Raw genomic sequence first — 18197 nt, 5'->3', positions numbered from 1 at the left:
GCTTGACTCAGCAGGTTGTGCCCTAATCCTGGAGCCCCAGGCACTTTCAGGTGGCTATTGATTGAATCCACAGATTCAGTTACAGCAAATGACACTATGTGGTCTGTCTCTTAATTACTTAATGCAGTCTCTGTGGGTCATGACAATATGCACATTAAAACAGGTGGTGTAAATTTAGCTGTAATGAGCCTGGTTGAGGCAATTTTTATAAAAGCTGCTGTACCCAAATGAGAGGTATCTCAAATTCAGTTAGGCAAAATGTTTCAGTGAAAATGAGGCATTATCCTAAAAGCCATTTGGATGATGTCATCTGTTATGTATAAAATGACCAAATGAAAAAAAATTAAACTGATAACTGAACCATAAATGTCTGTATATGGGGATCTGGATGGTCAGGGTAATATTTTGCCTTGCAGCAAGCTCCTTTTCAAACTAGAATAGGGAAGAATGCTGATGTGTAATTACTAAGCAGAATTCAGTTTAAGGATTCTCACCTTGTTCTAAATTTGTGTGAGGCATTCTAAATGCCAGATATGGGGAGGGCAGTTCAAGATGACAGCATAGGAAGACCCTGAACTCACTTCCTCCCATGGACACAACAAATCTACAGCTACATATAAAACACTTCTCTCTGACACAGACCTGAAAACTAGCTAAACAGATCCTCCACTACAGAAGATAAAAAGGCCAGATCAAGATGGGGTAGGAGAGGCAGATACACGGTCTTGCCTAAAACCCTTCCCCTGGTGGGGTAACCCACAAGCAGGAGGCATCTCACAAATATGGCGAATATCCCTGAGGAGTAAGGGGTTTGAGCCCTATATCAGGCATGCCAACCTTTGGGACCTGCACCAGAGACAAGCCCCCAGAATATCTGGCTTTGAAAACCAACAGGGCTTATATTCAGGAGACACAAAGGGATGTAGAAAACTAAGACTCTGTTCTTAAAGAATCATGCCCAGACTCACTGGCCTCAGGACTCAGTGCAAAAGCAGCAGGTTGAAAGTGCTTAGACCCTATGTGAAGGGGATTCATTCACACCTTAAAGTGTCTGCCAGAGGAATAGAGGTTTGTTGGAATTTTCTTGTGAGATGGGGATACTGGCAGGTGCCACTTTTGCACTATCCCCCTCTGTTGCTAGCAGCACTTACCACACCCTTGCACTCCCCTATGACCCCACCCTACTAAACCCTGGTGGGGGAAGCTTGCACTGGCTCAGCACTCACCTGTGGTGCAGCCCTGCTAAGCACGCCAGGCACGCTTACCCTGGCCCCATACCCCTTAGACTCAATGCCCCACTAAACCTGATAGGTGGGCGTGCCATAGCCCAGCACCACCCTGTGACTTTGCCATACACTAACTGAACTGAAAAATACACTGGAGGAGCTCAACAGCAGACTGAATGAAGCAAAAGAAAGTGATCCCTAAGACATGGCAACGGAACTTACCAGTCAGAACAAAAAAGGAAAAAGAATGAAAAAAGTGAAGATAGCTTAGAGGACTTATGGGACAACATCAAGTGGACTAATACTCATATTATAGGGGTCCCAGAAGGAGAAGAGAGAGAATTCTTCTTATTTGAAAAAATAACAGCTGAAAACTTTGCTAACTTGGAAAAGGAAACAGATACCTGGATCCAAGAAACCCAGAGAGTTCTTACCAAGATGAACCCAAAGAAATACACACCAAGCACATTATACTTAAAATGTCAGAAGTTAAAGATACAAGAGAAAGAGAGAAAAGAGAAAAATAACTTGTTACAAACTAACAACTCCCATAAGACAATCAGCAGATTTTTTAAGGTACTTTACAGGCCAGAAGGGAGGGGTGACATGATATTTCCAAAATGCTCAAAGCAAAAACAAAACAAAACAAAACAAAAAAACCTTCCAACCAAGAATACTCTATCTGGCAAGAATTGAAGGAGAGATAGAGTGTTCCACACAAGCAGAAGCTAAAGGTGTTCATCATCACTAAATCAGTCTTAAAAGAAATGTTGACTTTTAAAAGAAACGACTTTTGTAAGCTGAAGAAAGGGAACTAATTAGTAACGAGAAAACACATGGAATTAAAATCTCACTGGTAAAGGTAAACTTATAGTAAAGGTAGTAGACTCATCACTTACAAAGCTAGCATGAAGGTTAAGAGACAAAAGTAGTAAAAATAAGTATAATTACAATAATTAGTTAAGGCATACACAAAATGAAAAGATGCAAAATGTGGCATCAAAAACATGAAACGTGGGAAAGGGGCAGTGAAAATGTAAAGTTTTAGAGGGTGTTCAAACTTGCTATCAACTTAAAATAGACTGGTATTCATATGGGCTGATACATGTAAGCCACATTATAACCACAAAGCAAAAACCTATAGTAGGTACACAAGAGACAATGAGAGTGGAATCTAGACATAACACTAAAGCAATTCATCAACCACAAGGAAAGAGAGCACGAGAAATTGAAAGGAACAGGGAGAAACTACAAAACAACCATAAAACAATGAACAAAATGGCAATACATACATAACTATAATTATTTTAAACATCAATGGACTACCTCTTCAATCAAAAGACAGAGAGTGCTTAATGGATTAAAAAAAAAATACTATGTATAAGCTGCTTACAAGAGACTCGCCTCAGAAGTTAAGATACATACAGACTGAAAATGAAGATATGGAAAAGATACCCCATACAAATGAAAACCAAAAGGAAGCTGGGCTGGCCATACTTATATCGGACAAAATCGACTTTAAGACAAAGGCCGTAACAAGAGAAAAAGAAAGGATTTACCTCATGATAAAGGGGTCAATCCAACAAGTGGATATAACATTTGTTAATATTTATGCACCTAATATAGTAACACCTAAAAATATAAAGCCGGTATCAAAAGACCTAAATAGAGAAATAGCAATACAATAATAGTAGGGGACTTTAATACCCCACTTGCACTAATAGATAGATCATCTGGACAGAAAATCAATAAGGAAACATTGACCTTAAACAACACGTTAGACCAGATAGACTTAACAGATATATATAGAACATTCCATCTAAAAGCAACCTAATACACATTCTTCTCAAGTGCACCCAGAACATTCTCCAGGATAGAGTGTATGTTAAGCCATAAAACAAGTCTTCATAAATTTAAGAAGATTGAAATTATATCAAGCATCTTTTCTGACCACAATGGTATAAAACTAGAAATCAACTGCAAGTAAAAATGGGCTGGGGGGTGGACAAGCACCAGACATCATGGCCTCCAGGAGTCTCATGGTTCCCGTGTCAGAGCTGTTGCTGTTGCTTGGCAGGGCTCCCCAGATCCACGGACAGCAGAGCAATGTGCCCATCACCACGGCAAGAACTCAAAAGAGTTGCTGCAATGAGAGTGGTTGATAGAATTTTAGGTGCCATACTGTCCTACTTGTCAGAATCTTCAACCAGAATGGGAAAGTTTTACTGAATGGGGAGAAGATCTTGAGGTTAAATGTTGCAAAAGTAGATGTCACAGAGCAGCCAGGGCTGAGTGGATGATTTATCATAATTGCTCTTCCTACTCCTTAATCATTGTAAAGATGGTGAATTTAGGTGCTATCAGGGCTCAAGGACTAAGAAGGACTTCATAAACTTTAGAAGTGAGCAAGAGTAGAAGAGTATTGAACCTGTTTCATCATGGTTTGGTCCAGCTTCTGTTCTGATGAGTAGTATGTCAGCACTCTTTCAACTATCTATGTGGGTCAGGACTGGCCATAACTATTTGAAGACCCTGGATTACCAGTTTGGGAATAATATACAGTTTATGCTTTAGCAACTCTGCTTTCAGGACTATCATTGAGACTCTGTATGATATTTGTGGCAGATTGCATTTTTCCTTCAAAAAGGTGCAGACCAAGCCACACTCTTCCAAAAAAAATTATTACCAGAATCTTCTCAACTTTTGAAAAAAGTGGAGGAGTAACAAGAGGCTGATGAAGATGTTTCAGAAGAGAAAGCCCAAATTAAAGAAGAAACAAACAAAGACTTTCCACAGAATGCCGCAAGACAATGTTCTGTGGGTCCCTCATGTTCACAGATAAATCCTGGTTAATTTTTTTTTAAATGTTCAATTAGCCAACATCAAGTACATCATTAGTTTTTGATGTAGTGTTCAACGATTCATCATATAACACCCAGTGCTTATCACCACATGTGCCCTCCTTAATACCCATTACCCAGTTACCTCATCCCCCCACCTCATCCCTTCTGTAACCCTGTTTGTTTCCCAGAGTCCAGAGTCTCTCATGGTTTGTCTTCCTCTCTGATTTCTTCCCATTCAGTTTTCTCTCCCTTCCCCTATGGTCCCCTGCACTATTCCTCATGTTCCACATATGAGTAGAACCATATGATAATTGTCTTTCTCTCCTTGACTTATTTCACTGGTTAATTTTTATAAATATTGTATTATGATTTTGACAAAAACAGAAGATTGATCATTTCTTTTGGTTTGAAGTGAACTGTGACATGCTTGTACATTGCACGGTTCAGTCTAGATTGTCATTAGATTGAACAGACTACCTTCAGAAAATAAAAGTAGCACTACACAAAAACATAAAAAAAAGTTTGAAATAGGATTAAAAAACAACAGTATGATAGTTTAAACAACTCTTTAATTTTTGAAAAATCTGGTGCCAAGCAATAAGATTTGAATATATTTGTTTAATAATCTGTTTCAAGTCTGAGTTGAAAAATTACATTTCCCAAGTGCTACATTATTGAGGTATTTAAGGAGATTACTTTGTAAAAAAAGATCACTCGTTTGATACAATTTTTCTCAGTTTCACTGTGTGAAAAAATGAACATATTTTCCATAAATGGGAACTTTGTATCCAATGACAACTCTGGTCCTTTTAGAGATAGAGTCCAAAATTTCCTCATATTTTTAGATTATGCAACTAATAAAACACTACCTTGCTTTAATTAGTTTTTTACACATTGGTAATAAGGATATGCTACTGATTTAGGAAGTTTTTATATAAGTCCATGGTGTTGTCTTGATTCCTATAAAGGTTGGTTGCCTTTTTCAGCCCCCTTTGTTCAGTATATGATTTGTATTTTTCTTACTTACCATGGGTTACATTTTTCATTTTCCAAATTGAATAATTTTCTGGAAATGTTTTTCATGCTTTAATAAATAGTCCTTTTTTGTTGTTTCAAACCAAAGTAAACTGAGGGATTCTTAAAACTGAAGAGCTATCTATGAATAATCTAAAATTTTGGCCACTCATTTCAGTTTTATATGATTCTTACTGAAACTCTACTTGAACTTTTTTTTTTGGATATGAAAGTGTAAAAGCCTTGATTTTTTACATTTTGAAAATTCATAAAAGTTTAATTTGATATAAAGTTAGCATTCTACTCAGGAACAAGAAAAAAAGTAAAACTGGAAAATTCACATATATATGAAGATTAAATAACATGCTACTGAAGAGCCAATGGGTCAAAGGAGAAATCAAAGAGAAACTTAAAAAAAAATACCTTGAGACAAATGAAAATGGAAATAAAACAGCCCTAAACATATGGGGTAGAGCAAAAGAAGTTTTAAGAGGGAAGTTCATAACAGTAAATGCCTACATCAAGAAACCAAAAAATATCTCTAATAAACCACCTAACATTACATGTCAAGGAACTAGGAAAACAAAAATAAAGCCCAAATTTAATAGAAGCAAGGAAATAGCAAAGATCAGGGATACAAGGATGGTTAAATATCCACAAATCAATCAATGTGAAGCACTAAGTTAATAAAACAAAGGATAAAAATCGTATGATCATCTCAATGGATGCAGAAAAAGCATATGACAAAATTCAACATCCATTTATGATCAAAACTTTCAAAAAGTGAGTATCAAAGAAATGTACCTCACATAATAAAGGACATTATGAAAATCCTACACCCCAAATCATACTCAATGGTGAAAAGCTAAAAGTGTTTCCTCTAAGATCAGGAACAAGACAAGGATTCCCACTATTACCACTTTTATTCAACATAGTATTGGAAGTTCTAGACACATCAATTAGGCAAAAGAAAGGAAGAAAAGGCATCCAAATTGGAAAGAAGTAAAATGTCACTATTTGCAGATGACATGATATTATATATAGAAAATCCTAAAGGCTTCACCAAAAAACTGTTAAAACTAATTCAGTAAAGTTACAGGATACAAAATTACTATACAGAAATCTGTTGTGCTTCTATATACTAATCACAAACTAGCAGAAAGAAAAATTAAGAAAATAATCCCATTTTGCGTTAAAAGGACAACCAATGAGGTGCAAGAACTATACACTGAAAATTATGACATTAATGAAAGAAAATGAAGGAGACACAAATAAAGAGAAAGATATTCCATGCTCATGGATTGGAAGAATTAATATTGTTAAAATGTCCATACTATTCAAAGCAATCTACAGATTCACTGCAATCCCTGTCAGAGTTTCAATGGCATTTTTCACAGAAATAGGGCAAAAAAATCTTAAAAATTGCAGGGAACTGCGGAAGACCTTGAAGAGCCAAAGCAATCTTGAGAAACAAGAACAAAGCTGGAGGCATCATGCTCCCTGATGTAAAACTATATTAAAAGCTATACTAATCAAAACAGTATTGCACTGGCATAAAAACAGATACATATATTAATGGAACAGAAGAGAGAGCCCAGAAATAGACCTACATATATATGGTCAATTAGTTTATGACAAAGGAGGCAAGAATATCCAAGGGGAAGTCTCTTCAATAAAATGTGTTGGAAACACTGGACAGCTGCATGCAAAAGAATGAAACTGGATTACCATCTTACACCATACACAAAAATTAACTCAAAATAGGTTGAAAACTTGAACATAATACCTGAAACCATAAAATTCCTAGAAGAAAACATAGGTGGTAAGCAACTTGACATTGCTCTTGAAGGTATGCTTTAGGATCTGACTCTAAACATAGTAGCAGAAGTAAGCAAATGAGATTATATCAAACTAAAAAGCTTCTGCACAGTGAAAAAAAAAAAACAAAATGAAGACAACCTACTGAATGGGAGAAGATATATCAAATCATATGTCCGATAAGGGGTTAGTAGCCAAGATAAATAAGAACTTATATAGCTGAATAACAAAAATTGGCTGTTATTTAAAAAAGCCCAGAAATAGCAAGTTAGACAGAACGTGGAGAAAAGGGAACACTTGTGCACTGTTTTGGGAATGTAAATTTGGGGATGTAAAGCCACCGTGGAAAACAGTGTGCAAGCTTCTTTAAAAACTAAAAATAGAACTTTCATATGATCCAGCAATTTTTTTCCTGGGTATTTATCCAAAGAAAATGAAAATACCAATTTGAAAAGATACATACCCCTCTATGTTCAATGTATCATTATTCATAATGGCAAAGATATGGAAACAACCTAAGTGTCCATCAACGTATGCATGGATAAAGAAAATGTGGTATATATCCAATGGAATATGACTCAGCTATAAAAAAGAATGAAATCTGCCAGTTGTGACAACACAGAGGGACCACGAAATCAGTCAGACAGAGAAAGGCAAGTACCACATGATTTCACTTCTGTGTGGAATCTAAAAAACAAAACAAATGAACAAACAAAACAAAACAAAACAGAGATGCGGGGAACAATTTGGTGGTTGCCAGAGGGAAAGGAGAGTGGGGGAGGTGAAACTGGAGAAAATGGTCAAGAGCTACAAACTTCCAGCCACGAAATAAATAATCATGAGGATATAATGTACAATATGGTGACTATAGTCAATAATATGATATTGCATAGTATATAACTTTATATGGTAGCAGGGGAAAACTGACCTTATTGTAGTGCTCATTCACAATATATACAAATACCAAATCATTACATTGTACACCTGGCCCTAATATAATGTTGTATGTCTCTTATACCTCAAACAAACGAACAAATAAATGCTAGGTGTGGCCACTGAGTAAACCACAAGGCAGGAAATCAATTTAATTACATCATCTGTCTATTTCCTTCTAGTTTTAATAATTTATTTTTCTCTGAAATGAATTAATTTGTCATTTTTTTATTCATTTCTGGTTGGCACTGATTGGCTATTTGGTACAAAAACATTACAAGGAAGAAATCAACAATGAAGATTTCTCTGTGAAGAAATTCCTGTGCAGCCAATGGGGAAGAAAGGTCTTAAGTTCTAAAAGGTTTTCCTTTTTTGTTTTTTGTTTTTTTTTGTTAAAAATTTCACAAATAAATGAAAGTTATGTGTCCAAAAACATTAAAAGGAAGAAATCAACAATGAAGATTTGGAAGAAATTCCTGTGCAGCCGATGGGTAAGAAAGGTCTTAAGTTCTAAAAGGTTTTCCTTTTTTGTTTTTTTTTGTTTTTTTTGTTAAAAATTTCACAAATAAATGAAAGTTATGTGTATTTTCTTATTGATTCATCATTTTACCCCAGCTGACATGTGCATTTCCGTTAGGTCCTTAGCCTACTGATGGCCTTGTGTTTTTTGAATGACAGACTCAGACACAGACTCAAAATGCTGTGCTATATGGCATTCAGTATCCGATCCATTCCTAATTTTTTATGTTAAAAAAAAGCGCTACTGTAACTACAAAAAAACAGATCCATATTATTCTATCAAAAGTTGATTATTTCAAGAATATGTTATAATTGCTTTTATAGTCTAGTACTTAGGAAGTATAATATATTCTCATAGTTATATTTCATATTGATTCTGTGATGTGTGAGGGAGGTAAAAGGAAGAGATGTGTCTAGCAAGAGCAAAGTAATTATTCTTACTAACCCAGTTTGTGAGTAAGAATGAAGAAAAATATTTCAGGAACTAGTTTTTGATCAGGAATTTATTCACACTAAAGATACAGCTGGCATGAATTTTCAGGGCTTGGCTACTGAGTCAAAGGCAAGTTTTGAAATGTCTAGTTTATTGCTAACTTCCAACAGCTATGTTTTTTCCCCCACTTACTCATCAGTCTCATGAACCCCGAGATTATGAGACTATAGCATTTCTTTAAAAATAAAGGAACTTGAACAATTCTCCTGTGGCATATGCAAACCACAGCTCCTGGGCCAGTTGAACTACGCTGTTGAGTGGCTTCGTGTTCAATAGCAGTGATGGACAAGTTCCTCTTTGCTGACCCTGTTGCCATCTGTCATCCTGGATTCCACCTACAGTGCATTGTATGAGCTACACTGAATGGGTTTCACCCTGGTCAAGGTCACTGCCCAGCCAATCAGAACTGATGGGGTCACTGCAAATATCCAAATTACTTCCAAATGGAGGTGCTGACAGACACTGTTAATGAAAACTGTTTTGTCAGACTTGTTGATGACCTTTGACAACATTGCTCTTCCAGACTGTCAAGATTAGTCTAGTTTCCCCCCTCTGACATTTAGGTGGTATCTGATACTTAAGTGCACAGTCGAAGGTAATCTGAATACAGTGTCCAAAGACGAATTTGCAGAAGTGACAAAATTGATAGCATCATTATCCATCCATTAGTTAAGAAAATACTTTAGTTCCTGATCTCAAGAAAGATCTAAGCCTGCACCTCTGTGTAACCGTTATTGGAGAAGCAGATTCCCAATACGCAAATCTATATATTTGTAAGTATAGCTCAATGATGACAGCAAAGCAAATAATCCTACTTCCAAACAATGGCAGGAACCTACTTTTCCACTTGTAACCTGTGATGGCCAATGAGGTGCAGAATATGGGAGAGAATAGATGATTCAAAAGCTATACTTTATCATTCTAAAATCATGACATCTGCATATGCTGGTGTAACCAAATTATCAAGTAGAGTATCAAATAGACTCCAGATCACAGCCCTGCCCTTAACATTAGAGAACATTCAGCTAACCACTGTGATAAATCAGTCACATCACAACATTCTCAAGAAGCCATTTAAAACGTTGAGGTATTAGAGTGCGTGCCCATGTGCATGTGCATGCGTGAACCTACATACAGATAGACCACTGACAGGTCTATAGTTCAATAAAACATCCAGCCTAGAAAAGATTAATATATAATTTTATACTTTAATTTTAAAATTATTTTACCCAGCAGCCTTCTATGTATATTCCGTACATTCGGTTATATCTGTGACTTACAGTTAAACACCACTTCTTTCAAGATTTCTTCTTCACAGTCACTGATTCTTTGTTTTGGTTGTCTATAAACTTAAATTACCTGAACTGAAATCCTTATACAATTCTATTTCCTTAACTCCCAGAGCAGGCTTCCCATGACCTCTCTGTTCTCTACCACCTCAACTAGATTAAACTCTGTTAAGGCATAGGTCCTCACTACCTGTTGCCTCTCTCAGGACGCTGTTGCTCACTTTTCTTCCAGCTGAAATCTGGAAGGCTGTTTCACAACTGTATCACAACTTTAGATGAAATCACTATAGTCTTAGAAATTTCCTTAGAATCGGGGCGCCTGGGTGGCTCGGTCGTTAAGCGTCTGCCTTCGGCTCAGGTCATGATCCCAGAGTCCTGGGATCGAGCCCCGCATCGGGCTCTCTGCTCAGCGGCAAGCCTGCTTCTCCCTCTCCCGCTCCCCCTGCTTCTCCCTCTCCCGCCCCCCCTGCTTGTGTTCCCTCTCTCGCTGTGTCTCTCTCTGTCAAATAAATAAATAAAATCTTTAAAAAAATTTAAAAAAAGAAATTTCCTTAGAATAGCCATAATTTAAAAAATACTGTCTGTGCTTCTTAAAAATCCCAGGTGATCACAATTGCTTCTTTTTTTTTTGCACAATTGCTTCTAATTGTTTGCAAAGAAAAGGAACACGGGTTTCTCTGTGAAGAATGGGAAGAAAAGGAGAAATGAACTAATTCTTTTCTCCCTCCAAACTCTACCTTCATCCTTACAACCATCAATTATAAAAGTAAAACAGAGGCTTACCACTCAGAATATGGCCTGCAGACCAGCAGAATGGGCATTTTCTAGAAGCTTATAGAAATACAGAATCTCCAGATCCATCCTAGACCTATTGAATGAAAATCTACCTTTTAACAAGGCTCAGCGATGATTTATATACACCTTAAATTTTGAGAAGCACTGGGAAAGAAAAGATAGAGTGATGGGGGGAGATGGGGAAAGGAAGGTCGCTTGGGAGGAGGGTAAGAATATGGTGGGTTAGGTCAGAGGTACATCCATCAATTGTCAGGCCATAGTACGCTGGCCTCTCTAAAAAAGAGAGACAAAGCAGAGGACAGACTTGGGCTTTTGGATCATTTTTCTAACCCCTACACCTGTGGTGGTCTGTCTTACTCCCAGCACCTGTTTACAAAACAAAAACGATGATACTGACAAAGACAATTCTCAACTACTGCGGAGAAAATTGAAGAAAGTTGTCATTGTGACCCTGAGGGTAATGCTCTTCATTTTTTCACCAAGCAGAAAATGTGGATTCAGGAAAAGCATATTCTTGTTTCGTTTTGGCCCTGTTTTACACCAAGGCCCATGCAGCTGAGCAAAGCCAAATGAGACTGACCAAAAAAAATCTGGTCTAGTTAGTGCAACTGAACAGCCATCAGACAATAAACTGGAATCCCAGGAACTCAAGCTCTTACTTATTTTATGCTGACGGCCAAAAATAATAAATGTGGGGGGTTTGTGTTCACTTTTCTGCACTATATAACCCTACGTCCAGGTCACTTATGTGTATAGAAAAAGCACCCCATTGAGAAATAGAACTGGCTGAATTACACAATGTGTGGACTTCTTCATGGGTCTCAGTTTTATAATCTGTATAATGGTTGTATGTAACAGCTTTGGGGACCACGCTGGTTTTCTTTCCTGACCTCACACCTTTCACCCCAGAGTATTCTGATCCGTAAAAGCCTTTCAACTAAAAACACTGTTCTTCATCTCCGGCTGTTTCAGCATATCCTGACAATGTGTGCTCCTTGCCCCAGATTTTTTGGATTCTTAAGCCCTACATTTGCTAAATTTGTCAGAAAGATTTTTCCCAACTAAATTGTGCATATCATGAATAATTCTACACATGGGTGGTATTTTAACCTAATCTTAATCATTGATTTTTCTTGTGATAAAAGGATGTTATGAGATATTATAATTGTTGTTGGCACAATTGGAAGTTATTTGAAATTCTGATGTGATGAAATCATATTATCTGCAGAGACAAATGTCTAATAAGGGAAAGACAACACTAGAAGTTCCCATTCATGGAAATTACTCTAATAGTTCCTACCAAAACTTATCACCAACATTAAAAATCACTTGTGTCTCTTAGGGCACCTGTGGATAACTAATTATAATGTAATAGGGTGTTATAGTTTAGGATATTCTACTTACTAACTCTCTTATTAATGTTTTCTTTCTTTCTTTTTTTAAAGATTTCATTTATTTATTTGAGAGAGAGAGAGAGAGAGGGCACGAGCAGGGGGACAGACAGAGGAAGAAACAGACTCCCTGCTGAGCAGGGAGCCAGATCCGGGGCTTGATCTCCGGGCCTGGGGTCGTGACCTGAGCAGAATGCAGATGCTTAACCAACTGAGCCACTCAGGCACCCCCTAATGTTAAATTTCTTAATATTATTCTGCCTTGATATTATCCTCTGTAAAGAGGTAAATAATAAGAATATGTAGTTCCCAGGTTTGAAAATGAGAATTAAACAAGATAATGCCCATATGTAACAATGCCTGGCAATTAGAAAAATCCTATTAATATTAGCTCTACTGTCATTATTATTATTACTACTTCTTTTACCAAAACCTAAAGCACAAAGTTGGCAATATTCCAATCCATCCACTCATTATTCAACTAACACAAATGTAAATATCAAGGGCCTTCTATGTTTTGACACACATGTGTAACAAAAACCGAGTACTCAGTGTGCCCACTGAGTTATTGACAACACATCAGTGCTCATTATTCTTCCTCCACTTTAACCTTATTGACTCCTAATGGTATCTTCTCACTTGGATTTCCTTAGAGAAGCAGCCGGGGCATTCGTCCATCAATCAAAGTAAATGTTTGCCTCTCATTTCTCCCTTCTGAAATATATCCTTCTCAAAAACAAAGAGCAGGTCACATTTATTTCATTATTTACCCCATTTGCTTGCACATCTAACTTCATCTCTGCCTTTCATAACTTCAACTCTCAGAATCAACCAGTGGATTCTCTTTTGTGTATTTATTATGTTTCCCACCTATAAACCTACAGCGATGTCCTTCTTCCTCCTCACTCATCTATATGAATTCAGTACTGCACAGCCTCTTCCAAGACCCTCTGAGCGTGAAACATTCCCTGATTACTGACATCTTCATTCTCTCAACTCTTCATTCTCTCAACTCTTACTCTTTCTCTCAACTCTTACTCCCTGGGAGGTATAGGGCAAAAAGTAAGTGTGGTTTTCAATCCTAGTCCACCAACTTTTGAGCTGTGGAAACTCAGAGCTCATTTTTCCATCTATAAAATTCATATAATAATGCCTACCAAATAAGTACCATTGTGGGAATTAGATAAGCCACTGAGTCAATAGAACTCACATGGTGAATAAGACACTGATAGAGCAAAGCAGATATTTTAATCATGTTCTCTTGTTGCCCTTGGAATATAAGCCATATGACAATTGTTTAAGTGTCATCTTTTATTAACAAATATTTTATCTTTGTCTTTGCTTTCTCTTGGAGAAATGCAATGGTCTTATTCATTTCCTATATGGAAGTACATGGTAGATTTTTAATTGTTTGTTGATGGTAAGTTTTAGAGAGTACTCTAATTACCATAATGAAAAGTCTATGAACTTTCAAACCAACAACTGTTCATGTTCTGAAATCTGTATTATACTATGTAGTATTACTGATTCCCTATTCATTAGAGATAAGAGTTTAAAAGGATTTACTATATAGTATTAAAAAGGGAAGGCCCCACATGTTTGTTAAGCACCTATTATATGGTCAACAATGCCATAGACGCTAGGAATAAAATAGCTGGCAAGAGACAAAAATAAGAGGTTAAATATAATAAACAGGGTGAGTGTTATAGTATGAACAAGCCTTGTAGAAGGGCAAGGAAGGATAAACTAACATGGGGAAGTAGAAGGCTTCACAAAGCTAATGCTTTTTCTCTAAATGACAGTATTTCAAGGAAGCCTGGAAAAAAGATTTTTATGATTTCTCCTGATAAATTAAAGAAAAACAAGTGCTAATCATCTCAGAACACATTAAGCACTCCCCTTGCTGTTCTCTGGCTGTAAATATTTTTTTTCTTGACCTAAGCTGGTGGTTTTGGTAGTGGCAGGGGTGCTGAAGGGTAATGCCCTTCAAGGAGAGGTAAAGAAATGAATCAGTCTTTTAATCCTCCTTCCCTTCCTCAAATTCATCTTCCATAAATATTTTTATCCATGAGCGTCCACAATTATTCTGTTGCCAAGAAGAAGACTGGATCTAACTCCATTTTCAAAACCTCAGTACCAGCTCCTGACGAAATTATCTCAAGGCAGTCAGTCCAGAGACCATCTTCCTAGAAACACTTTGTTTCCCTTTTTTTACAGGGCAGAGGAAAGCAGTAATCTGGGGTGGGAGAGTCTACTGTCAGGGGTAGTAATAGTCATGGAACCACTATTTCAATGCTGACCCCGGTGCCCTAATTAAAGACATGCGTTCCTGTATAAACTGCATGATAATTTCACCCTTCTGAAAAATGATATTTCACCACCTGCCCCATTCTCAAAGCTGTCCCCATTCACTTAGACAGCTTGTTTCTACATGTAAGATGAAAGTGCATCATTCCCCAGTAAATAAAATCAGGATTAAGTAAGGGGGCCATTAAAGCAGCCGGCCTTGGCAACCAGTTGGTCCATTAATCATGTTGCATTGTATCTTCAGGAAGGTTATTTACTGTGGACTCTCATCCGTAATGGCCGTTTACATCCTGTTATTTACAGCCACTGTCCATGTGATTCCAGCCTGTCTTAAAACATCCACACAACATGGTCTTTAATGACCCTTAGATTTTTATCCATGACTATTTTAGTTCCCTATAATGAAACCTAAACCATTTTCTCCTCTGGACATTACTTGGCCATAAATTCCTCGTTCTGGCAGTTTCTGCATATTCTAGCTTCAGGATCACCTCTAGGGCTTTCTTCAAGCCACTCTTGACCTCTCTTGGTGTCCCTTTCACCCTTGTGGGGCCCACCATACCAGCAATTCTTCCTCAAGCACAGGGTAAGTACTGTCTCATATGAACCCTTCTCCCTATTTCAAAAGTACACCCCAGGAGGGGTCTACTACTGGTTGTTTACACCGCCATGTGAATACAAATCAATACTTAAATCTACCAGAGTTATGTGCTTTTAAAAAAATATGCCTTGGACTCCTAGTTGGTCTTTTTGTTTTCTTTGTTTGTGTTCTTGCTCTCAAAGTTCTCTGAAATACAGCCAGGAATATTCTGATTGAATGTAAATCACTCATGTAGCATCATTGGTCTCCAGTAGCTTTTGTAAACCTTAGAATCAAACCTAAATTTCTCACCCTGGTCACCAGGACACAGTGACTTGAACTCTTTACCTTTTGGATCTCATCTCACCCTTTACTTAGATTTTCCTCCTTTTTTTTTTTTTAAGATTTTTATTTATTTGAGAGAGAGAGAGAGAGAATGAGTGGTGGGGAGAGACAGAGGGAGAGAGAGAGAGAGAGAAGCAGACTCCCTGCTGGGCAGGAAGCCCAATGTGGGGCTTGATCCCAGGACCCAGAGATCATGATCTGAGCCCAAAGGCAGCCATTTAACTGACTGAGCCACCCAGGCACCCCTGGATTTTCCTCTTCTAATTAGATCCAGCCACATGGGTTTTCTTTCCTTTTCCTCATACCCACCAAAATTTTGTTCACCTTAGATAAGCCTTTTCCTGACTTGTCTTTCTTCCTGGAATGCTCTTTTTCCCTGATCTTTCCATGACTTCCTTATCTTTCTCTAGCTTGCTTCACAGCACTTAGCCTAAGCTAACCCATAATTATTTCCTTCTTTCTTTCTTTTCTTTCCCTCTAGAAAGTAGGTCTCACAATAGAACAGATACTGATATATTCCTTGCCATAACCTCAATGCCTAAAATACTGTCTGGCACATATTAAGTGCTCAATAAACAGTTGTTGAAAGGATTAATAAATGTCATTTCCAGCATCAGAGGCATAGTAATAAAATTGCCAATATTTATTTGATATTCATTTTACATTATGTAAGTTCTAAGTGTTTTACACAAATTATCTCAGCCTTGACAGTCCCATGAGATTGTTGTTATCATGGTAATCTCAGGCTGTAAAGCTAGTCACTAGTAAGCTAGAAAGTCAAATCTAGGCATTCTGACTCCATGGCCTGAGCTAATTTTACCTAGAGTCCTATAAATCATATTACAAAGGCTGCTGTATATTAATATTTTTGTAGTGGATATTCCTTAGTGAGGTGAAATATAGAAGATGCTTAAAGCTTAGAGCTAGACTTTATATTTCATACTTTGGGGCCTTTAGAAAGTTATTTAATTCAGGGCAAGTCTCTAAATGTGTAAGACTCTCAGTTTTGCCATTTACAAAACAGATTCCTGTAAAGGAAGTAGATAAGGATGTATAACGCATACCTGTATAAAGGAATGTTCACAGAAAATGCTCAATAAATGGTGATTTTTACAAGGATGATAATGGACTTCTGATGGTGCTGTAACTGTTGATGCTGTGAATTGCTTAGCACGTAGTTTAGTTTCTCCCCCAGTGTGAACTCAGACGAGATTTACTATGCCTGGAAGGTTGCCAGGACCTAACAGACAGGAGGCTGTAAAAAGGAGATAGCAAGGAGCCTTATGCAAAAGGTCAAGTTTGTAACACTGTAGATGACAGCTAACATCCAGGATGAAGAAATCTAAGGTCCAGGAAAGCCAGCTTCTCACAGTAACTCCAAGGTTACCAGGGGAATGGTGAAGGAATTCAGCTTGAGGATGGAGTGAGTCAAGAGCCTGCTCTTGATTTGGGAAAATAAAAGTTGAGGATTAAAAATGAAGATCCACAAAGCGCATAACATAACAGCGCTCATCAGACTGCTGGCAAGTGGCTGGGTGATGACGGAAATTGGAGCAAAAATAAACTGTCACCAGAAATTTTGAATAAGACAGACAGGTTTTATAACAGCATGCAATAAGAGCATTAATTGAACTAATAAAGCTTAATCATGTGGCAGGACTGTTGTGAACACTTTATATACATACATACATACATACATACATACATACATACATATAATACATGACTCTAACCTTTACAACAAGCCTATGAGGTGAATAATGTTATTTTCCTCATTTTTTCAGATAAGGAGCACAAGAGGTACAGAGAGGTTAAGTGACTTTCCCAAGGCCATTCAGTAAGCAAGTGGCTGCTGGAAGTCTGTATTACAAAGTATTATTCTGGAAAAACTATGGAGGTGGCTCCATTGAAACAGAGAACCCATCAAAGGCACGGCTTGAAGGATCGGTACAAGTATTGAGAAGAACGATGGTTTCCAAAAATGTCTTTAAATACAGTTGTAAGAGAACATAATCAAATTGTTAGCTTATTAGTTAAAATAAATTCTTATACTAAAAAACAAAACAAATTAATAAACAAATTCCCCCCCGCCAGAATCAGACCTATAGAGAACAAGCTGATGGTTCCCAGAGGTTAGAGGGGGGTGGGCAGAACAGGTGAAGGGGAGTGGGAGATACAGTCTTCCCGATATAGAATGAATTAAGTCGCGAGAATAAAGGCACAGCATAGGGAACAGTCAATGGTATTGTAATAGCGCTGTATGGTGACAGATGGTAGTTACACATGAAACCTAAACCATTTTCGGTGGTTTTTCGGTTAATGTAGTTATACATTATAATGTATAGAGAAGTTGCGTCACCATGTTGTACACCTGAAACTAACGTAACATTTCGTGTCAACTATACTCAAATTAAAAATAAATACACAAGTAAATAAATTCTGACAATAAGGATGTGAGACATTAGATATCAAAGGATATCTAAATATTTGAATAGCATCGCTATAATGAAACTTCTATCTCCATCAAATTATGTAAGTACAACTTGCTCAGGCTTTCATATCTCAATGAATATACATATTTTTGTTACAAAACTGAGAGTGATCAACGTCTTTAAAACATAATACTTATATTAGGATACAATTT

At 37.3% G+C, this 18197-nt stretch overlaps 1 pseudogene; it reads left to right on the top strand.

The window, feature by feature from the left end:
• The first annotated feature begins 3247 nt into the window (after nt 1–3247).
• Nucleotides 3248–4415, top strand: LOC102745291 (thioredoxin-related transmembrane protein 1 pseudogene; annotated as a pseudogene).
• The last annotated feature ends 13782 nt before the right edge of the window (nt 4416–18197 follow it).

This window comes from Leptonychotes weddellii, chromosome 12 (genome assembly GCF_054177405.1).
Source record: "Leptonychotes weddellii isolate Sample4059 chromosome 12, ASM5417740v2, whole genome shotgun sequence".
Lineage (NCBI taxonomy): Eukaryota > Metazoa > Chordata > Mammalia > Carnivora > Phocidae > Leptonychotes > Leptonychotes weddellii.
Note: the sequence above shows the minus strand (reverse complement) of the source record. Positions and strands in the feature narration are given on the sequence as shown.